Source organism: Chionomys nivalis, chromosome 19, assembly GCF_950005125.1.
Source record: "Chionomys nivalis chromosome 19, mChiNiv1.1, whole genome shotgun sequence".
Lineage (NCBI taxonomy): Eukaryota > Metazoa > Chordata > Mammalia > Rodentia > Cricetidae > Chionomys > Chionomys nivalis.
This window is the reverse complement of record NC_080104.1, coordinates 8593661-8617014: the sequence shown is the minus strand read 5'-3', so window position 1 is coordinate 8617014 and position 23354 is coordinate 8593661. Positions and strand designations below refer to the sequence as shown.

At 46.2% G+C, this 23354-nt stretch overlaps 1 pseudogene; it reads right to left on the bottom strand.

Annotated features, from left to right (window-relative positions):
- Positions 1 to 1522: 1522 nt before the first annotated feature.
- On the bottom strand, positions 1523 to 23151 carry LOC130862006 (developmental pluripotency-associated protein 4-like; annotated as a pseudogene).
- Positions 23152 to 23354: the final 203 nt, after the last annotated feature.

The following is a 23354-nucleotide window of genomic DNA, read 5'->3' as shown; positions in this document are numbered from 1 at the left end:
GGGTTTTAGTTGATTCCAGATGTACTCAAATTGATCACCAAGAATAGCTATCACACATGTAAAAATAGTCAGGAACTCCAGTACCCCCAAAGCTGCACCTGATAACCAGAACCCAGTGACACCACTTGCTCAAGACAGCAGGACTAGAACTCCAGGATGCACACTGGGCAGTATACGAGCGGAGACCAAGACAAGCAGAGCATTGCTGTTTCATCTTCAGGACTGCTAGACACCACCTTGATCTGCACTGCAACTGGAGAGTCCACCCCGTGCCCCCATCAGACTGGAGTCTCCCCAGTGATTCCTACCCTTGAATCGGGCTAGCGTAAGAGAATAGACCTCACCTCCAGCTAAGATAACTGCACACCACTGAGCAGCCACGGAGATAGGCTTAGGATCCTAATGAGGTGCTTCTGTGTGATAACCCTCTGAATAATAAAAAATAACCTCCATTATACTGACTACATGAACCTAGTCACTTTCTTGCTGGAGACAAACTGGTTCCCAGAAAATCCTCTTGTATTACCAAGGAAGAACTAGAGAAGTCTTTCAACATGAAAAGGCTGTAATGTTTCTTCCTGGTTTTGGGAGATCATTTTCCCCCCTAATTTCTTATTTGATGTACCTGTAAATAATAAATACAATTCATGGTGAGAAACAAATTCACGCCTGTACCAATTGAAACTGGAATGCACGATTTGAGACAATGCCGGTAGCAGTGGGGTCTGCACACCAGGCCTTGTGCACACTCCTGAGTTCAGCTCCTGATGAGCATGAGAAACTCTTCCCGAAACACACCCAGCATGGTGCTGGTGGCGGTCTTGCTGTTCATTTTCTGCACCCTCGCATTACCATACACGTGTGTTGCTGCAGTCACTACCCTGACGCCGGCAGGCTGAAAGGCTTCTGTGATGGGCACTGCGATTTGAGGTGTTCTTGAACTTTTCTACTATAGTCTACTATAGATTTCTACAATCCTGGCAAGTTTGCTGAGGTCAAGGACCTGCTTTTTTTTTTTTTTTTTTTTTGCCAAAATACCAGATTTGGTTTAATATTGCAACAACAGAAAACAAACCCAAGCGCTACACACTAACAACATACTACAACCCAGGAAAGGCGGCTTGCAGAGGCTACAATCATAAGCTAAATCTTTTCAGGGGACCACAGGACTGCCTATGACCCCGTTGTGGCGGTGGCGGTACAAGCAAGTACTGTATCTGGAGATGCCAATCCCCACCCCAGCAAAACCTTATTTTCACAGAACAGTAAAAGGCATAGTCACTTAAGAGTATGCGGTCCTCCCAACGAAGAGGTGGACCTGCTGCGTTTTGGTGGCTTCACTGGCTTTTTCCAAGCTGCTAGTACTACAGCAACAAATAACGAACAAGGCCTCGTGGCTTCTGGCTTATCAGGCACCTTCAAGGGCACAGATGTGAATTTCCAGTCTCAGTCTTGGCTGCAGTTTCGTACCTCACTCCAAGGAGTAGGTAATAACAGCAAATAGCCCACACCTGAGATCCCTTTATCCTTGGGTCTTATTTAGGACCCTGTTCTTGTGAACACACGCGGGGCACAGCATGTTCTCCAGGTGTGGGGGCAGAAAGGTCCAAGCTGGCAGCAGGAAGAGGGCAATCACTTTCTCCTTCTCAGGTACCCAGATTTGTCCAGCGTGGAACTGCAGCCAAACCCAACCTCTTGAGTCTGAAGGAAGGTTTTTCTTGTGGACCACACACCAAAGTTCCCCATAGGTCTCGGGAAATGGACTGCAGGGCCTCATGCTTGTTAACATTGGCTGCAATTCTGGACCAAGACGCCAACACTGTCTCTGAGGCGGCTGTGGTCACAACGGTCGTGCTGATGTCTTCATAGAGGACAGGAGGTTCAGTAAGGGCGGGCATCTGCTCCTCGGGTACAGGGACCACTTCAAGAGGAACTATCATCTGAGGACAAGACTCTTGTTCCTCCCTAATCTCTGTCTTCATTTTATTCCGACGTGTCTTCACCCTGGCCTCTTTTGGTGTGTCAGGAATATTCTCTAGTTCAGGCATTTGTTTGGGGAAAGCACTTGCAAGGAGTCGTTTGTAAGTCTCTAATTTCTGGCCTTTGCTGCTCAGCTTCTTGCACCATTCCTGCAAAATGTCTCGGTGAATCGGGTTCACTGGGAGCAGATAATCCAGTAGAGGAGGAACTGGTATTTTCCTAGGAGTGGGTTTTGGAATCTCGGCATCTCCTGCTTTCTCATTTGATTTACAGGATGGAGGATGGCAAAGTATGTGGCTGTCAGGTTGGAGGTTCAGCTCGTTACCCTCCTTGTTGCTTGTTGCGTGGCGCCCTGCCTTCTACTTGTCCACTTATCCATGTTTTGATCCTTGAGATGTTTCTGATTGACCTCTCAGTTACCTCTTCTGGGATGTACACTCACTTTTGGTGATCTAACTGGGTCTATTTCCTGTTAATACCCATCAGTGGATGGCCATCAGGGACATACTTGCAAAACCAAGTGCTGTGAATTCCAGAATTGCCTCTTGTTCCATTCCAACTCTATTCTTGGTTCTGACTCTCACTAGTGCTGGGTGCTCGTGGCCTACCTGGATGAGTTTGAGCAGGGTCCTGTAGGAGTCTGGATCCCCAGGCCTGCTGTCTTTGACATGGGCAGTCTCTATGAACGAGGTAGGGAAAGGCTAGGGATGTTGTCAGCAGTGTCCTGCTGCAGGGGTCTGACTCTGCTGGATCATTGCCCTTGGTGTTTTTAACTTCTAGATTTTAGCTCTGAATCATGGGTGTGATCCTGCTATTTACCACCATTTTCTCAGAGATCAAACTTTTCAGACATGATTTGTCAATGTCAATACCCCTTTCTGTCCCACTGGGATTCACTTTATTGGACTAAGGCTGTCCTTAAACTCACAGCTCTGACAAAGTCTATTTAGTACTGCCACTAAAGTCATTTCTACCATGCCTCGCTGGGGACCAAACTTTGTTGTATTATCACTATTTTTAATAACATAAGGGAAATTTGCCTAGTATGTCTTTATACTAAGCTCACAACACTGCTTGTACTTGACTTGTTCAAGTACAGGGAACAGGTTGGACATCAAGTAGTTGGGTTTTTTCACAGGACCAATGTGTCTACCCCATAGGACTCAAGAACCCAGTTATGAGTGACAAGTCTATTGAGGAAGGCCATTGACTGAGGTAGTGAGTTTTTATCTACATGAAGTGTAAAGTAGCAGTACTCAAAATGTGACTGCATGTTTAAGTTACACCATAGCTGCTCTTGACCATTTATGGTGATGGTGCTGTCCTCCCTCAACTGCCATCCATTCTGGGTAATAGCAACAATCTCTTCCTGCAAGACTCACTGGGTATTGTAGAGTCCACTGCTTTGGCTAGAGAAGTTTTTAGGTCATCCAGTGGTATAATAGAGCAATCCAGCATGGAGGCCCTGATTGTGAACACAATTCAAAGATGCTTCCTCCACTTTAAATGCTCACGTTTAGGTTGGGCACTGTTGGAGATGCACTGGGTAGCAGCCTAGAAGTTGTGTTGAGAATGCAGCCTCTCGGGAGGTTTGGCTTGTGACCACTGGGCCACTTCTTTTGGCATTGGGTGTTGGGTAGATGGGAGGCAGAAGTGGTACTAAGAAGGGAGAGGGGACCCAGACTTCATTGGGCTGCTCAGCAGTTGCCAAAGGCTCTCTCAAATTGAACTAGAGGGAAGCTTTTGATCACTTGTCCTGAGATTTTCCCAAATTCTAGAAGTATGGCGGTAGTCCTATCAAAAGGAACCTGGCTTCTTTGTTGGCCAGCCTCCAGCAAACTGGGTTGAGAACGCTCTGACTTCCCAATTGTTTGTTCTCATTAGATGGAGTCCCATGTGTGTAGCGAGCTGCGTGAAGTCACACCTGATGGCAATGTAGAGAGCTGCGTGGAGTCGCACCTGATGGTGCTGGCTCCCGCCCTCCGCGATCCCGAAAGCGAGTGCTCTCTGTGATAATCAACTCCTAATATCAACTAGGCCTGACTTATGCTATTATCACGCAATGATTGTCAGCTGCTTGCATATGCGTGGACCTATGAGCAGTGCCCACCTGGCAATCCAGGATTGGAAGCCCAGGCCTACTTAAGGGCTGGGAGAGGTTTGCCCGGGGAGAGAGGGAGAGAGAGGAGAGGAGAAAGGGAGGAGAGAGAGAGAGATTTTACAATTGTCAAAAGGTCCTGAATAAAACTGCAGTGAGAAGAGCTCCGGTGGTCGCGTCATCCTTGCTGGCCGAGGTGGGCGCGACACATGTGGCCAACTGGGGTCACAAAGCTTGGAGTAGTACTCTGTGAATGGTAATCCTCACTGCTCAAGCCAGCAGCATCTAAAAGTTGATATGTAGGGCCCTGGCCCTGGTTCATCTAGATTGTATTCTATGTCTAGATTACAAATCAGCTCAAAATCTTGCTCCAGAATATTTCCTGGTTGCTTAGCACTGCAGGGTGCACATCTGGAAGGTGAAACTGAGCCAATGTGGGCACTGGATGATCCTGAGTGACCGTTTGACTTGTTTTAACAACTGTTACAGTGAATTGTTGGAGTTTCTCCCCTTTGTGGTGAGAATTAATGCAGCCTATTGAGTTCCTATGTCAAGTTTTTTTTATGGAAATCTAGAATTGTTTTAGCATGGTCAAGTCCCAATTGGCTGATTTCTTGTTCCTCAGCATGTTCTTGCTGGCGCCTTTTTGCCTGACTTGCAACCTCTCATTGCTAATGCTGCTCTCCCATGCCAATCTCAGCCAGGGTGGTGCCACCATGTGGCTCTGAAAGCCCTAGGGCAATAGCTGGTAGCTAGGAAGCAGGCCATCTTTCAGGTCACTAACCCCGACAGAGTATCTGCAAAAGTGCCATATTCTTGGTGATGTGCCTAAAATTGTCCACTTCTGGTTTTACCTTACTCATATGGACCAGCAGGTGGAGAATAATTCAGTCTCCTTTATATGTGACTGGAACAGTTTTGACTGAAAATCAAGCCTGAGCTACAGTATTATAACAGCACCATGCTATGCCTCTAGATTAATGCCTTCTTGGAGTAACATAAACTTAGCTAGTTTTCATGATTCCAAAAATCATAAAACCAGAATTCCAGGCCTTGTTCAGTATGGACAGCATTGTACCTTCTCTATGTACACTCGCCCTTTCTCCCACAACCAATTTTGGCAGAAATAAGCTGCAAAAGGAGAGAACTTGCCCTGCTTTTCTGTGGCCATTGTTATTACCCGTAAGAGTCAGTAGGACCTGTCATGTCCCTCGGCCTGGCCCGATATCTGGGTAGAGCTGATTGCTACCAGTTTTGTTCAAGATCTGGAGCACTGGCCCAGTCTCCTCACGTCATATTTGGCACACTCATGCGTGAGGTCAGCAGACAACTGTCTAACAATCACCAAGGTCAACCCAGCTTCTACTGAATAAATTATCTGAATATAATTCGGCAGGTTCCGGGACCCTCGGTGAAAAAAAATTGCTGCTCTGCACAAAAGATTCTCCAGGTTGAGTTCCAAGGTTGAAGGCTGTGCAACTCATGATCTTTTGGGGTGTCTAAATAAGCAGGTAATTTATTAGGCAATTTTGACTTACCATGTTAAGATTTGACAAGTGCAGTATCTCCAAATAGTTGTTTTGAGTTATGGAGGTTAATCCTGATTATGCTAATGACAGTTAGTGAAGGACTTATTCTTTAAAAAGTGGTCTTGGGAGGAAAAGTAAGCTTAAGGATCTCCTATGTTATCAAACATACACGTGGAATCTCTTGTCAATGTGTTAATGACTTGTGTGCTTTTCAACTCTCATCGGGCAGAAGTCAGAGTGTAGAGGCTAGTCTGGACTACATGGAGAAACTGCCTCAAAATCTATGCATTTAGCATATACTGTAAATGCTTATTACAAAGTTAACTTGGGGAAAAAACCCTGCAGACTTATTTTTTTAGACAGTCTCACTTTATAGTTGTAGGTTGGCTTCAAACTCATGGCAATCCTCTGCCACCATGTTGGGATTATAGATGAGCCACCACCCCCAGGAAGTCAATTTTCCTTTTTAGGCCTTTATTTTCTAAAGTCAATAAATTTCTTAAGGGATTTTTAATGTGATTTCTTTTCGCTGTCTGGCCTTTATTTAATATGCTAAGTTACATAAGGCCATCCCCTGCAGAATTTCTGACTCTGGTATCTAGTCACCAGCTGTAATCACTCCACTCTGGGGACAAAAGTGAGCAATTCACTGACCATTCCTGGCCAGTCTGGGCTACATGGAGTTAGACTCCATAATCAGAAGAGAACCAATTGGATGTGGTGGGCGTGTGCTGGGTGTTCAGGACAGGATCTCTTCTAATAAAGCAGTCGGCAGCTGGACAACTGTGAACCCCAGTTCTGAGTGGCAAAGCAACTCCGTTCTGAGGAACCAGGCCAAGAACTGGAAGCTCTGGGCAATGACCTCTGTAGGAACTACACCTGTGCCCTTACAACCCGCAAAGCCACAGCTTGCTTCGGTGACCCTCAGATGGCCCACAGAAGCATGCAGTGTCAGACAGGGACAGCAGTCAGGCTAGCTCAAAGTAGTGGATGTCCCCAGAAAACTGTTGGGGTTAATGTATTTAGAAAGGAGTCCACACCAGGCTGTGGCCTGTGCATCTGCACCCCCAGTTCTCCCTCCCCCATAGATCCTGAAGTGTCCTGAGCTCAGGACTACAAAGTCGCCTCTTTGTTCCTATACCAATGTCTTAAAGATCAAGAATCTTAATTTTCTCATTTCACATACCAACCCCAGTCCCCTCTCCCTCCCCTCCTCCCCTTCCTTCCCCTCCCATTCCTACCCCTATTCCTTTCTTAGGGGTAAGACTTCCCTTGGAGTTAATCAGTGCCGCAAGCCAAGTTGAGGTGGTACCAGGCTCCTCCCGTATCAAATCTGAGCACAGTATCCCATCATAGGGAATGGGCTCTAAAAAGCCAGTTCATTTACACAGGAAAAGTCCTGGTCCCCCTGCCAGGAGCATCACAAACAAAGCCACACAACTGTCGCCCACATGCAGAGGGCCTACTTTGGCCCTGTGCAGGTTCCCCAGGTGACACTCAAGAGTCTGAGCTCTCACTAGCTCAGGTCAGCTGTCTCTGGATTTCCCTATCATTTTAACCCCACCCCCAGCTCCTCCCACTCAAGATGAACTCCAGGAGCTCAGCCCAGTGATTGGCAGTAAATCACTGCATCTCCTTCCATCAGTTACTAGATGTAGGTTGTAGGATGACAATTAAGAGTAGTCACTAATCTGATTACAAGGGCAGGTCCGTCCAGGTATAGTCTCCACTATTGCCAGGAGTCTTAGCTGGGGTCATCCTTGTAGATTCCTGGGAATTTTGCTTACCACCAGGTTCTAGGATGACAATTAGAGTAGTCACTAATCAGATTACAAGGCAGGTCAGATCAGGTACTTTCTCCACTATTGCCAGGAGTCTTAGCTGGGGTCATCCTGGGAATTTTGCTTACCACCGGGTTTCCTCCCTAACTCCACAATAGCTCCAAGATCTTTCATTGATGTATCCCTCTCCCAACTAAACCATCTCGATCCCTCATGTTCCTATCTGCATCTCCTTCCTTCTATGTCCCTCTCCCAGTTTACCCAGGAGATCTATTTCCCCTTCTTGGGGTCCTCCATGTGTGCCCCTCTAAGGTCATCCTTTTTACCTAGCTTCTCTGGGATTGTGGGATTATAGCGTGGTTATCCCTTTGATTTTTGTCTAATATTCTGAGTGATGAAAAATAGCCCAGGAGAAGGGCTCAGTGACATCATGATCTAGAGAGGTATCTAATTTACAAAGGTCTTTAATAAATAGCTATTCATGGATGGCAGCTGTACCTGAATTTTCTGGCTGGGATTGCTTGAATCGAGATGTACAGTGGCCTTATTCGGGTCATTCTGTTTTCAAAAGACAGGAAGTCTCCAGACACCAGGTCATCAGAGGGGACAACCCTCATGCATGATTCTTTTAGACTCCTTAGGAGTAGAATATTTTCCAGAACCTTCAGTGAGATGACTTGAGCTGGCCTGCAGCAGGAGTCAAATGGAGCGAGGGGACTGCAAGGTGTCTTCATGTGTCCTCAGCTGAAGAGAACTAAAACCAGTGTGGGAATAGGAGCCACGGCTGGTCACTAAGGGACCTGCATTGAGTGTTCTCCTTACGGCTGTTTTTAAGACCTCTTTGCCCTTGGGCAAGACTGAGAAGAGAGCTCTCCTGGGGAGAATGGCTTATACCCTGGGAGGGAGTTCTGGAGACCTAGATGGCCACCCTTGAGTGGAGAAGACAACTGCAGAGCCAGCCTGACCTGCAGCTGTGATGCCTTCATCCTCCTGTCCTGTGGATCGAATATTCTCTTCGCTCAGCTTTTCCTGAGCTCCAGCTCTCCCTGGAAATTGCAGTGACTTGGGTTCTGGGTGCAGATTCAACAGAAGAGCCAAAGCAAATCTAGATCCAACAGGGACCAGAGGGCTGCGTGGTGACAGGGTCAGCAAATGTCGCAAGCCAGCACATGTGGTCCTGAGTCAAAAGCAGGGCTACAGGTCAGGGGACAGGTACCTGCTCTTGGTCCCTTGAGTGGGACTGCTCAGAAGCCCGTGCCTTCGGGGGGCAGTGGCTCAGCTTAATGAACTGGAAAAGCAGGTAAACCGCAGATCTTCTGTGGGAATTAGAAGCCAGCTGGTGTGGATTCATCTCCTGAACCTGATGAGAGGGACTTGGATGAAAATGCTGAGGTTCAAGAATTTCAGGTTTTAGGGTCAGTCACAGGAGATGTACAATGGATCAAGGACAGTTTGCTTAAGAATAGAAATTCCTTTTCTCGTGTTACTTTCCTACCTCTGTCCTGTGCTCAGAGGCTGGAGCTCACCTACGGGCTTCCTGTATCTGGCTGTCTCCAGATCTGACCTTTAGGCTGGCATGTGGGCCTTAGTAAAACTGTTTGTTTCCATAGTGTTGAATGGAAAGAGCTTTCACCCTAGCTGTTTATCTAGTTGTGATCAAAGAGTAAGATTAATTCTAATCAGTGGGTTAAGTCTAAGGCCCAGTATGTGGGGTCTTGGTAGCTGAGCTGGTTGGTCCAGGAACTAGGACAGATCCAGCCCACTGTAACTCCATCTGATACCCTGCTGGAGCGCAGGAAGGATCTGGTCCTGTATCCCATGACTGGGGATAACCAGATATCCAAGAGGAGCTTAGGTGAAGAACTCAGGAATGAGGGTGTGCCAGAAGCTTGAAATGGGCCAGCGAGACATTGTATGAACAATTTGGGTAGGGCTCATTGGACCAAAGGGCATACTTGGATGACACCCTGAAGCCCCAATGCTATAGGATCAATGGAGACATATGGGAAGCAGAGGGGTGAGGTTGTTTGCTAGTCATTGTAAATGAGTTGTGAGGGGATTTCCCTTGGGGATGTTTCCGTGGTGACAGGAGGATCGTGTCTCAGGAATCAGTAGGATCGGGGTGCGTGATGTGGAACTGTCAAAGAATTGTTAAAATAAAGAATTCTCAAATTTTGTGCAAGGACAGGACGACTTCATGTTGTAGTGGACACAACTGAATACAGCATGTCTTTGTTTTACAGGGAGATATGAGGCTCACTTGACCTTCAGTGAACATAGCTGGGGTGTGTCTGAAGCCTAGGAAGTCAACCCTTAGATGATTCATCTGAGGTCTGTCCTAGAAAAATGTACTTTTAGCTCAGGGAAGGTGAAGTTAAGTAGCCAAGATCCTGTAGGATCCCCAAATATGCTATTGGATGGTCTGCCCACTTCCTGGGGAGTGGTTTGGGGGCTCTAGACATGGGAAGACCTCCATTAAAGAGCTGACTGTTGAAGAGCTGCTCAGACATTTCAACAGAACCTCCTGCAAGGGTTTTTCACTGAACACCAGGAGTCACATACAAAGTAGCAATGCAGAGGTATGTCCCGAATGGGGCCACAACTCCACATGAGGCCATTGTGCAAATCCACTGTTAGTGCTCAGTCCTCAGCTCCAAAGCTAATGATCTGAGGGGCAAATATAGGAACTATTAAGGGAGGGATGAGAACTAGATACCAGACTGTGGCCTCTATAGAAGTTTCTAGGAGAAGCTCAGCCCACCCTTTGGGAAATTTGCTCACCTGAATCATAATCTGCTCCGTGTTGTAGGGAAGAATGATTTTGGCCACACTGCCCACCCTTTCCTAGACCTAATTTTCCTTACCACTGGTTATATGCTCCACTAGGTCCTATGAAGGACAGGTAACGAGACTGGTAATGTGGCAGAGGTCATGGTAGAGAAATCATAGTTGGGAATATGAGTGTTTAGATACCATGGTGAGATGCTGGTTCCCAATCTCCTTGTAAGTGTTCATGGGGGCCATTAAGCATGCCTGTAAGAAGTCCTCCAAGGCAAATGAAGTTGTGTAGCCTTTCTTAGATGTAGTAGGGGGAGCAAGCTGTGTCCCGCTGCCCTGCTAGCTTAGCCCCGAAATAATTACAGAAATTGTATTAAATTGCTGCCTGGCCCCTTGTCTCTAGCCTCTTATTGGCTAATTCTCACATCTTAATTCAACCAATTTCTAATAAACTGTATGTCACCACGAGGTCGTGGCTTACTGGGAAAGATCCTAACCAGCGTCAGTCCCAGGCTGGAGAATCATGGCATCTGCCACACTTCCCTTCTTCCCAGCATCCTGTTCTGTCTACTCTGCCCACCTAAGGGCTGCCCCATCAAAAGGCCAAGGCAGCTTTTTTATTCAACCAATGAAATCAACACAAATACAGAAAGACCTCCTACACCACTTAGAGACCATGGTTGGTGTGAAGAACCTGCCATTCCTTCCTCTGCATCCACTAAGGCGGAGCCTATTTGCTGTTAGTGGAGTCAGCCCTGCTGTCTTCTGTCTACTTGATGCCTAGAATTTTGCCCTTTCTTGGATGATTGCTCAGGCTAAGATCTTCAGTGTTGATGCAGTGAATGTGGTGGTGAGGTCCTGCCTTGCTCTACAGGAGGAAGTATGGATTAAGGATGACAAAGCACGAGTTTCATATACACTGATCTAGAGTGGTATCCACTTCAAATTCACTCTCCGTTCACAGAACAGACACCTATAATCAGATGCTAGGAGGGCGCTTTCCAGCCATGTAGCATTCATAAAACAATAGCCCACCAGCCTGACTCCTCCTCTGCCTGAAATCTGGTCCCTGAGTGTGGAGAGTTGGACAGTCTCCAAGTATATTATCAAAGCTGAAAGCATTAATAATGGTTGCATTGAGGGCTGGAGAGTGCTCTGCCAGTAGTTAAAAGCAGTGGCTACTCTAGAAAAGGATCTGGTCTCAGCACCAGCACCCAGATTTGTCCTTAACAATGGTAACTCCTGCTCAGTGGATAAGGTGTCCTGGCCTTTGTATAGTGGCAGGGTGGTCCTCAAATCCCATTTTGGTTCTGATCCCATAGCTGGGAACAGTCTCGTCAGATCAAAGATGGTCTTAGCACTTTGACTTGTCATAAGCTGCCCATTGTCCAGAACTGGTCCAATTGGCTAGGAGTTATCCTCTGCATTCTGATTTTGTTAGTGGATAGAAATAGTCCTAGAACTCAGGATATCAATAGAATGTGTGACATGTGGGAAAATACAATTCAGTGATGCCACTGGACAGAGGCAGAGCAGGGTCAAATGGATAGGAAAGAACTTCTGTATTCATTCTGGGCACATGGGCCTTAATGCTCCTCGTGTTCATCTCTATGGGAGCACTTCAAAATCATTTTATATACTCTTTGGAACATTTTTCTTTAAGGTCTTATATGTAGACATGTGTCTGGGGACAGGCATGTGACCTGAGAGGCCAGAGATTTCGGGTCTACCTAAAACTCAAGCTGTAGGGTGTATAAGTCATATACTATAGGAACCAGGATCCTACTTTGGGGTCCTCTAAGAGTACTGTGTTCTGTGATCTTTTGAGACACCATCTACTTCTGTTGAAGGAGGTTCCTCATGTAGGAATGATCTCAGAACTGGCCATTGGCTATTCCTAATTCTCATCTCCGGGATTATGGATATGGTTGAGTCCTAACATTCTAATCACAAGTGTTCTTGGCCCTGACCAGCCCATTTCTTGAAGATATCAAGTCTTCTTACTCACATCTAAGACAGCTCTTATTCCAGAGACTCCCCAGTATCCTTAGGACTCATAGTCTTGTCTCCTCGGAGCCCTGGAGATGCCCTCACCGTCTTCTCACTTCTGAGTCCTGGTTGAAGGCCTTCACACCGAGATGGGTAGAGCTGGAGAAGGTGCAGGCAAGATGGGGAGATTTCTGAAGACTCAGGAGTGTCCTGGCACCACAAGCCAGGACAGGCAGGCTGCACGCTCACGACCTAGGGTGCAAGTTATCTTCTGGCTGGCAGTCAGTACCACTACCCACCCCGCCTTTGGATTGGCCGAGAGACAGTGGCCCTGTTTTAAGGGCTGTTCATGGACTTTGTATCTGCAGGCTACAGGGGGAACATCTCCTGCAGGTGCCTGTACTGAAACAAAGGGGCTTCTAGAACCCTTGAAGTCAGGATAATTAACCTTCATCTGCAGTTTGGTTATCAGAAGACATTTTGACATTTTTGCTCTGTATCATTCATGTTCCTGTTATTTTGAGCTTGGCATTAGACCTAGGGCCTCATGCACGCGAGGCAAGCTCTCTACTGATCTGCAAGCCCCCACTGTACCATGCTAGGTGCTCTTTTATCTGCTTGTGTCCTTCCATCCAGCCCAGGGTCAGAACTGTGCCGATTCCTAAACTCTGAACTGGATCTTGGCTTTGGATGGCAGTTCCCTGATAATACCCCTGCACTTTCCTTCCCTTCAGTCCTGGGCAGGGATATCTAAGTCACAGTCACAGGCAACAGGCACCCCCTGAACAGTCAAGAGTTTCTTCTAACCAGGCGTGGTGGTGCACAATCTTAATCCCAGTACTCAGGAGGCAGAAGCAGGTGGATCCCTGAGTTCAAGACCAGCCTGGGATACAGAGCAAGTTCCAGGACAGCCAGGGCTATCTATAGCATTAGACCCTGTCTCGAAAAAGCAGATGAAACCTAGAATCTTCCAAAGCCTGACATTAGTGGCAGGTGCTGCTGCCTGTCTTCAGCAGGAGGGTGGGAGACCTCAGCCAGTGCCAGCTGGCTACCCCCTCGGGGTTGTCTGTTTTCCTGTGATCATAAGTTAGCTGGAAATTGCAGGAATCTATGGCAGCCTTACACCTGTGCTGCTCAGGCCTTGAAGGGGTCAGCAAGCATTGAGATTGGGCTCCAGCACGTGCAGGTATGGTGCCTCTTTCTGGCTTTGATTTTCTGTTCTCATCCATAGGGTGGAGCTGCCATGTTTGAATACCAGGTGCTGCATGTGTGTTCACATGTGTAAGTGGGCTGCACACACACCAGGCTGGAATACCATGCGCTGCGTGTGTGTTCACATGTAAAGGTGGGCTGTGCACACACCAGGCTGGACCACTCAGCAATCAGTTGTCTCTTAGTCTTTATTAACCCCTGGCAGATGAGGACAATCACTTCTCGCTGCCTGGCCTGGCGCTAGGGGTGCTCAGATATCTGAGCAGTTGTCTGCGTACTGCGCGTCATGCAGAGAGGTCGCCCTATCCGCTGGACCCCAGACTTCTACCCCCATCACCTGCACACCAGAAGACTAGTTTTGCCTGTGCTGGTGACATATTGTAAGAGAAAGCCTGTGGTCTTAGTATCTGGGGAGAAGTCCTGAGGTCCCAGGAGACTTCAAATGTCACACTGGGAAAGGGGACTGGATGGGGACTGAGGTGCTGTACTCAAGGACTCTGCCTGCCAGGTTCTCTCTCCACATATATTGTAATACTCCTCTGCTGTTTGGGATTCAGTTGCAGTAAGTGAGATGGAGGGAAGAACAGCTGGCTATTTCCGGTGAGCAGACAGGCTCTGAGCAGTGTAGCAGTGGGAAACAGGTTCTTGAAATAAGACAGCAACCACACAGGTCCCTGTTGTCCCTAGAGAGAAGTATGCCTTCAGATGAGTGGTTAGCAGCTGAGGATGAAGGCCACCTGTCCCGTCTCAGAAAATTGAGACTCCCCATTTGTCCCTGTGGGTAAGCACCTGCCTTAACGGTCCTCAGAAAACCAAGATGAGACTAAGCTCAGCCTCTCTGGGGTGACTGCCTGTGTGCGAGCATTGATTCTCCAAAGCGTGCCCCTCAGAGCAGCATGGGTTGAGCTTGGGTACTTTCTAGTTCAGAAGCCAGTGGATTTTACCTATCCTTTTATTGAGCTTTACACACTTCATCACAGGCCTATCATGTTTTTATATTTAATGCTTTATTTTGGGAGGGGCTGTTGCACATATGCCACAGCAAGCATGAGGTCAAAGGACAACTTTTTGCAGTTGGTTCTCTTCTATGTGGGTTCCAGGGGTCAAACCTAGAACATCCGGCTTGGCAGCAAGCACCTTTGTCTGCTGGGCCATCTCGTCAGCCCCTAGAGGTCCATCTAAAATTATTAGTTCAAACCGACCAAACAGAACGCCCTGAATAGACTCACATTTCTGACAGGACTGGAGCAATAGTTTAGCATCCTGAGGATCAGTTAGAACCGCCTGTCTCTGTTCTATGCATCACTTGTAAGTCTTGGCGTCTGCTGTTACAGGTTTTCCCTGAATCACTGTCAAGCATGATTGAGAACTTTGCTCCTAGAGGGTTGGGATGCAGCTCAATTGGCAGAATTGGCCTAGCTTGTGCACAGCGCTAGGCTCAAGTCTCCTTACCAATGAGTGCTGTTGTGGCAGGCCACTCCAAGTTCAGCACTCAGAAGGATCTGAAGTTCAAGGTCAACAGAGTAAGATCAAGACCAGCATGAGCCACGAAAGACCCTGCCTCAAAAAGAGGGAGAGAACAGAAGGAAAAACAAGCCTCTCGGAGCTATTTGGGCAGATCCCGGTGATGTCAGATTGACCTCCATGTCTGCTATACATTAAGGCAGTGTTCTGCAGGAACACTGTCACTAATGCCAAACAATGAAAGCTCCTGGCTAAACTCAACCTGCAGACCAGAGACACTGAACAGAACAGCACTGACTTAGATCTCCCAAAGGGACAGAACCTTTTAATGAGGACAGAACCGGACTTGATCAAGGGAAGAGTCAGGTTTTAGCTCTCAGACCGAAAATGGGCTATCCTACCTTCAGGAGTTGAGGAATTTTAAATCTTAATGGCATGTTGAGTTAAACAATGAAAGGTCAGCAAGGCTGCTCAGTGGGCAAAGGCCTCCTGCCAATCCACATCGGTCTGCGTGCCCCACAGTTTGGAGGGAGGGAACTGATGCTAGAAGCTCTGACTTCGACACATGCTGTGCTCTGTGGTTCCATGCACACACGGCATAAAATAAAGAATTGCAATAAACTCCATGGATACCAAAGGTTCCTTATTCTCTTATTGGCATGCCTTGTGCCTAAGAATGGATCAACCACTGCCTCAACAGGTCAAGCATTTGCCATTAATATGAACTAGGATGGAGGTCTTCAGAACCCTACGATCATAAGGTCATCTTAGATCACTAAGACTTTCAGAACTTGAGAGATATGAATGATGCATGTGCTTGTTGAAAGGGATTTGTCTTGCTGAAAAGGACTGAAGGATGAGTGTGCTGGGCCAATAGCTTCATAGAAATCCAGGCAGCTGACCAGTAAAGACATCACCTCCAGGGCTGTAGCAATAACTACCTTCTGGTGTTATAGGGAGTGGAGCCCCTTGTGTGTCCCGGCCACCCGTCTAGCTTACACCCGAAATAACCACATAGAAACTGTATTAATTAAAACACTAGTTAGAGTTAATGGCCAAACACTTATTGCCTAACTCTTACTTATTAGTTTAACCTGTCTCCATTAATCTGTGTATCACCACATGGCCGTGGCTTACCAGAGATTCTAACTGGCATCCATCTCAGGCAGAGGATCCATGGCTTCTCTCACTCTACCGTTCTTCCCAGCATTCAGTTCTGTCTTCTCCACCTACCTAAGTTCTGCCCTATAAGACCCAAAGCAGTTTCTTTATTCATTAACCAATAAAAGAAACGCATGAACAGAACCTCATATACCATACTGGGTCTGTGGTATTCATCTTAGTTTTAGAAGTCATCCTAGTGATTCAGGCAGATGATAAGCAGCCCCTATTCCTGGTATATAAATAACTTAAATTATGAATAGTACCTGTTGTGGGGCTTTGGCAGGGAGGAAGCTAATTTTAGGAACTCCACTCAAGTGCTTCCTACCATGAAATGTGGTTTCTCCAAAGGTTAGGTAAACCGGCAAGTGGTGGCTCAACAGTGACCACATCTTGGTTAAGTTTTATTATTCAATTACTATAGGTCCAAGAACTTTTTAGTATTGCTACCCTTAGGGTTGCCTTCCCAATTAAAGAATTTTGATGAGAAAAGTGTTCATGGCAACTCTAAAAGGCCATGGTGCCTTGTGGCCTTGTTTCCATACTCATTACCTTATATCAAGGCAATCTGACATGTCAGCCTTTCTGATATCAGTGGCAGTTCAGGCTCTTTATCAAACAGCCTATCTGAAGCTGGCATGTGCCTCTCATGTGTGTACAGTTTTACACACACACACACACCCTCCAGAAGAACTTGTAATGGTATTGCTATGATGGGACAAGTCTTTCCTCAGTAGGTCTGTCTCTTTTCCACGTTCTCTGGCTTATCCATAGAAACTGGGTTGAGTCCTAACAGACAACACTTGAGGGAGCACCTGATGATGTGCATCTCGGCTATGCATCAGTAAGTTGCTAAGCAAAATACCCATAATAAATCCTCCACACAGCTTGTTCTTTCTACATCAGGTTCAAGTCTCTGTATCATTTACTTTCATAATGCTGTAATAAAACATTGTGACAAATTCATAGTTTATTTGAGCTTATAGTTCTAGGGACTTAAAAGTCCATGAGAGGCCATCAAGAGCAGAAAGCTTGAGGGCTCACAACTTGAAGGTTTTGAAGCCTCAACCTCCCAGCAGGGCTGTACCCCCTAACTTACCCTAAACATCTCCACAAATTGAGGACCAAGTATGCAAATGGCCAACACTGTAGGGGGCATATTATCCAAACCACTACACTGCTTGTGTGCATTGACCAGTCCCTGAAGTTCTCTAGGGAACCATTCCTCCCATTCATGGTGACCAGCCTGATACCTGTCCTTAATTCTGCATTTAGAGACCATCTGGTTTGAGGGAAGGCTTGGTGACTCATATTCTAGTTATCTTGATTACTGTGGAGCACCATATACATATCCATGTTTCCCTTGCATCTGAAGATCCACCTGGATATAAGAAAATCCTTCAAATACATTTCCTGGCTGGCCTATTGGAGTTAATAGCGGCCCAAAAGGTGAATGTTCACAAAGTACAATGGTTATGTGATATCGTCTTGAAACACGTTTTGAATAGGTAAAAAAAAAAATAACGCCCAGTGGATTAGTGAAACAAAGATGCATACACTTGTGAAGTCTCCAGAGAAACTGGCCATTAGGCCAGAACCCTCATGATCTATTTAACTTCATGGTATAATCAGGTAGTTAACAATAGAAGGGGCCTGTCCAGAGGAGCAGGGTGCTGAGGATATGCCTTTGCAGATGGTATCATGCCCAGATCTCTTCCTCTGCTTTTCTTCTGACACCATCATATAAACTGTTCCTCTCTGAAGTTAACTTTTCTGGGAGTTTTCCTGACTGAACAGGATTTGGAATATGAGCAGAGAACAGGATTTGGAATATGAGCAGAGAACAGGATTTGGAATATGAGCAGAGATCAGGTGGAACCTGTGTAAGGAATCCCAATGAGGGTGGGGTACAGACACTGCCCTAAGTCCACCTTTGCCTACTTCACCCGACCTGCTCTTTGCTGATTCCTCTCCCCTATCCTTCCTATGCCTCGATCCCTTTTAGCAGCAGGACCTGACTGGCATAGCCATTGTCACTGCCATGCGCTCACAGAGCAGCTGATGTGTGCAGCTAGGTTCAAGGCACCATTAGAGGCGCTGGAGTTTCCACGGGTGTCAAATGAACAGGCTGCTGAGAAGTATGGGGATGTCTTCAGACCTGAGGATAGAAAAACTAAAGTTTTCGACAAATCTCTGCTTATGTATGCAAAGCTCAAGGTGCCTAAAGAAACCTACGTGTAGCTATTGTATAGTTTTAGAATAAGCCGCAGAGACCTCAGAAAGGTTGTCAAAGCAAAGGCTGCACTTGGGTGATTTGGCAGTTCCTTGTTGCTGCGATAAAACACCACAGCCAAAAGCAACTTGTAAAAGTATCTTGTTGTAGTCCTGGAGAGGAGAACCCATAATGTGAGGGAGAAGCTTGGAGCAGGCAGCCAGAACAGGAAGCTGAATGATCCCCTCTCCAGCCACAAGGAGAAAAGAGTGAACTTGGAGTGGGTGGGGGTTTAAACAAAGCCTTCTCCCTCTCCCAGTGAGGCATTTGTTCCTGCAAGGCTCCATCTACCTCCTAAACACCCCACAACCACTCCCAACAGCAGCACCAGCTGGGGTCCATCTAACACTATATTTCTCAAAGCACCGCAGGTAGCATTTTTAAAGTACCCTGCATTATTTAGGAGATCTTTCCTAGAGCTGAAGGAAACATACATGTTTGTATGTTGATTTGCCACTAAGTCTAAGGATTAATATTTGAGACTAACATCTAGACATTTGGTTCCCTTTTCATTAGTCCCTTTTAAGCTTATGGTTTGACTTGGTGACAATTGGCTGAACATAGTAAAGTAAAACCAAATTGGATCAACAGCTGTCATCTTTACCAGATGGTTTCAGAGACCATTTTAGGGTGTTAAACACAATATGAAGCTGCTTACTGGTCTAAATAAAGATGTCACAGATGCTCAGATGACTAGTTCAGGAGCAGAGATTAATCTTCACTCTTCAATTTGACTGGATTATAGATAGAACCACTTAGAATGAAACAACTTGAGTACCTGGGAGTGTATTTCCTGAGGACTAAGTGACACCCTGGAAGAGTGTCACTGTTGTATGGACTGGACTCTCAGGTGGAACAAGAGGAAAAACAAGCCAGAGGGTGGCCTCTTGCCCATCTCTGCTTCCTTGGCCCATCATGTGAACTGACCAAACTGTTTCTCTTGACTTTATAATGAACAGGACCTTCAAACCCTCAATGTTGCCCTTCAGCTGTTTGTATCAAGAATCTGACACAGAAAATTGGTATCAGAAGTGGAAGCATTGCTATAACTTAATCTGACCATGTGTTCTTATACTCTGAACCTAGATTGGAGGAATTTTGACGACTGCAGAGATGTGGGCTTAGAGAAATCCCTACGACGAGGGAAGGGACATTTAGTGGGCAGTTGCAATCGGAGCTTGGAAACTCTCAATACTGATTGAAAACTAGGCAGTTAACTGCTATACTTGAGGTTTCAGGGGGAATGAGGGCTCTTGAAAACCATAAAACAGAGGCAGATTTTGTCAGTATATTTACTATAAATAGCTCTCTAGTACATGCGTCAAATTTGAGAGGCAGTTTAAAGGAGATGGGGAAAAGTCAAGACTTCAAACTTTCATTCAGATTGCCAGAGTTGTGGAGTCAAGGAGGTTTCCACCCAAGATTTCAAAGAAATTTGGAATGCCAGACAATGTATAGTAGTATCAGAGTTCCATGTGATGTGGGAGTCCCCTCTGTGTTCTGTGATTACCATTAATAAAGAAACTGCTTTGGACCTATAGCAGGGTAGAACTTAGCTAGGTGGGGAAAGCTAGGCTGAATGCTGGGAGAAAGAAGAGTGGAGTCAGATATACTATGGGGCCGCTGCCAGAGTCAGACATGCCAAAACTTTGCTGGTAAGCTACTGACACATGGCAATACACAGATTTATGTAGATGGATTAAATTAATATGTAAGAGTTGGACATTAAGAAGCTAGAGCTAATGGGCCAAGCAGTGATTAAGATAATAGTTTCTGTGTGATTATTTTGGGACTAAGCAGCTGAGAACCAACAAGTGGCATCCTACATTCATGTGTGATGAATGAATGGGGTGAAACCTAAGCCATAATAGAGAACACAGAATGAGAGATGGCAGGGATGTGGAATGTCTGCTGAGAAAAGCAGCCAAGTAGGAGCAACCAAGAGGCTTTAATGGCATACCCATGGGAAAGAACGGCTGTCTAAGCTTGTTGGAACCTGTACATCTTAAGTACCAGGCATGAACACTATAGGATTTAATAATTTGCCCTGCTGGGTTTTGGACTTCCTTTTCGTCCCTATTTCCTATGCCCTCTTCCCTCTATTTTGAAAAGCAAATGCTTATGGTACCAATTGTGCATTGGAAGCAAATTTTATTTCCTCATGAGTGCTCAGATCAGCTTTGCCTCAAATCCAGAGACTTTGGACTTAAGAGTTTAAACAGTTTTTCAGAAGTCTATGGAACTCATTCACAATATAAGCTAAACAGGAGCCTTCTGCAAGGTGTTAGGGCAGAATATCACTGTCAAGGAGAGGTTTGGTGGCAAATTAATAAGGGTGGGCTTGTGATAGCTGGACATTGTCAACTAGATTATAAGTGACTTAAGGCATATCTGGCTATATTTGAGCCCACCAAGAGTATTAATGGGGGAGGTTACTCATCCTGAATGAGTATACCATCTCAATGGTTGGTTATGGCCTTAATGGAATAAAAGGGAAAAGATCCCTTGCTGTGCTTCCTGACCTAATGATACAAGCTAAACTGATCCACTATGATGGAGTGAACCTTTTGCAACCATGAACTGAAATAAAGTATTCCTCTCTGGTCGTCTATGTCGGGTGACTTTGTCATATCGATGGAAAAGTCACTGGTAGTCCTCTGGACGGTTGTGGAGACAGCCGTGGACTTTGGCCAGAACACTACATACAGGTCAGACATATGCAGGTCCTGTGCATGTATAACAAGTCGTCTTTTGATCCACCTTCCTATAAAACTGAACTGCATTGATGGCCCACCTCCCTGGTGATGTCCTACTTGTTTGGCAAGTAGCATGACTGTGTGACATGGAGGTAGTAGAAGCCAGACATGTCCATATGTTCTTGAAGGTTAGAAGGACCCACATCTCAAGCCACTGCCATCCCTGCCCTGTAATAACTACCAGGGAAGCATCCTGGAAAAACTACATGGCCAGAATTTATTACTTTCCCGTGTACCACTATATATATATATATATATATATATATATATATATATATATATATATATATGGTAGAGTTGAATTAGCCATCAATTACTGAGGTTAGCAAAACGCATAGAGTCAACGAGTGAAGGATGAGGGCTTATGACATTGGTTATCGGTGTAAATGACCATGAGCTTCTTGGCCAGTTGGAGCAGAAGTGGTGGCTGGGTAATACATTAGTCTTCTGGAGTGTGGCTTCCCAAGAGTAGCTAGCTAGTTTGTGCTTTGAGCACAGAATTTTGGAAGATGACCAAGACTCACTTATTTTTAATTTTTTTAATATCACATAATTTAATAGCTTCTAAAGGGTTTTCCTGGAGAATCAATTTATCAGATGTTGCTGTAACCTAATTACTAGGAAAAAGTTTGACAACTTCAAAGCATGTCTTAGGGTTCTCTAGGGTGTGGGATATCTAAGGTACAACCAGACATGAATCCAAAACAGCAATAAGTACATTCTAATATGAACTGCCTCATCCCCCACCTAACATATTTTTATTTGGAAATTTCATACAATGCACCCTGATCACACTCACTTCCAATCCTAGATCCTCCCTTGGATTGCCCCCCCCCACCACACACACACAAAGGAAACAAACTGAAAGTCTCATTTGTGTTGACCATATACTCATTGGATGCATGGTCAAATGTGCAGTGGACAGCCCCTTTAAACTCAGTTCTTTACCATTCCATCCCCCACCAGAAATACCTGTGAAGATCATAGAGCATCTTTACCATAATTTTAAAGGATTCTCTATTGCTTCCTGTTTTTTTTTGTTTTTTTTTGTTTTTTTTTTTTGCAAGGGGAAAGAGGTTGGCACAGAAGCCTTCAATGTCTCTCGTTCTCAGCTATGAGTCTTCAATCATCTATACCACTACAAAGAAAGAAAAGCTTCCTTACCATATCCCCAGTGGGATTAGACTCCCAGCAGCTGGGCGCTGTGTGGATCATGGACTCCCAGCAGCATCTCTGGAGGCAGCATGGACCACAAAGTCTTCTGAGAAAGCTTGGTCCAGAAAATGAAGCACTCTTCATCTTGGATATCTTGTTGCTCAGAGTCAAGGCAATCGCATGGTTGTGCAGCGTGTCCTGGGGCAGAACCTGTGCAAGTTCAAGGGTGCTAAACACTACCACGCTGCCCTCGGCACCATCTGCCCTTGCCAGTACACTGGGCACAACCACTGTTTGTACCCTTTGGGCAGCACACAGCTTTGTGTTCTCCTCTCCCCAGGGCTCTGTGCCATGGGCCTGGCCTAAGCAGCAGGACCATCCTAGCAGGTGGTGGCCAGTGGTGCCCTGAGACTACTGGTGGACCAAGGACCAGCCCTACTTGGTAACGAAATGTTCCTCTGTCCACTGCAGTCACTCCCATCTCTACCACAGGAGACCCACTGGCGATCCTTCCATCTCTCACATTCATTGAAGTGGCAATTCAATCTGCTGTGCGTTACACAGTATATTTTTCCAATAGCGTTATATGCAAATACATATTTCAGTGAATTAATCTGGTTTAAGGTTTCTGAAACACCATAAACACTGAACTATTGCCGAGACTCGCCTTGGCTGTCCCATTCCCAAGGTCAGGGTGTCATGTGGCTAGGCAGGGAAGTTTGGGAACAGGATCTCTGAGTGCTCCAGGCCACTGCAGGCCACCCTGCCCTTGGGGTGTTCCAGGCAAAGACCACTTGAAGCCTGTGTGAAGTACACTCCTCTCCTCAGCAGGGCTAAACACAAGGCAGCAGCAGTGGAGATTCCATGCCATGGGCCAGGGTCTGCAAGCAAGGGCGACCTACGCCTTCCAGCGGCAGAAGCCCTGCCCTCCAGGTAGCAGCGTGCTCCGTTGCTGCCGCGGCCGCCGTGCTCCCATGTCTGCCACTTCTGCAGCATCTCTAGTTCCACTTCCCACACATGCCACTGGGGTCTACCGTCTTTTCTCCAGTGTCATGAAACCACATTTTCAAAGCATCTTCCGTGAGACTTGCCTTTCTTCAGTTCCAGAGATAACTACATTCTGCAGTCTCCTCCTCCACTGCTGTCTTTCTGCTAAGCCTCTGTGGGTCTGTCTGAATA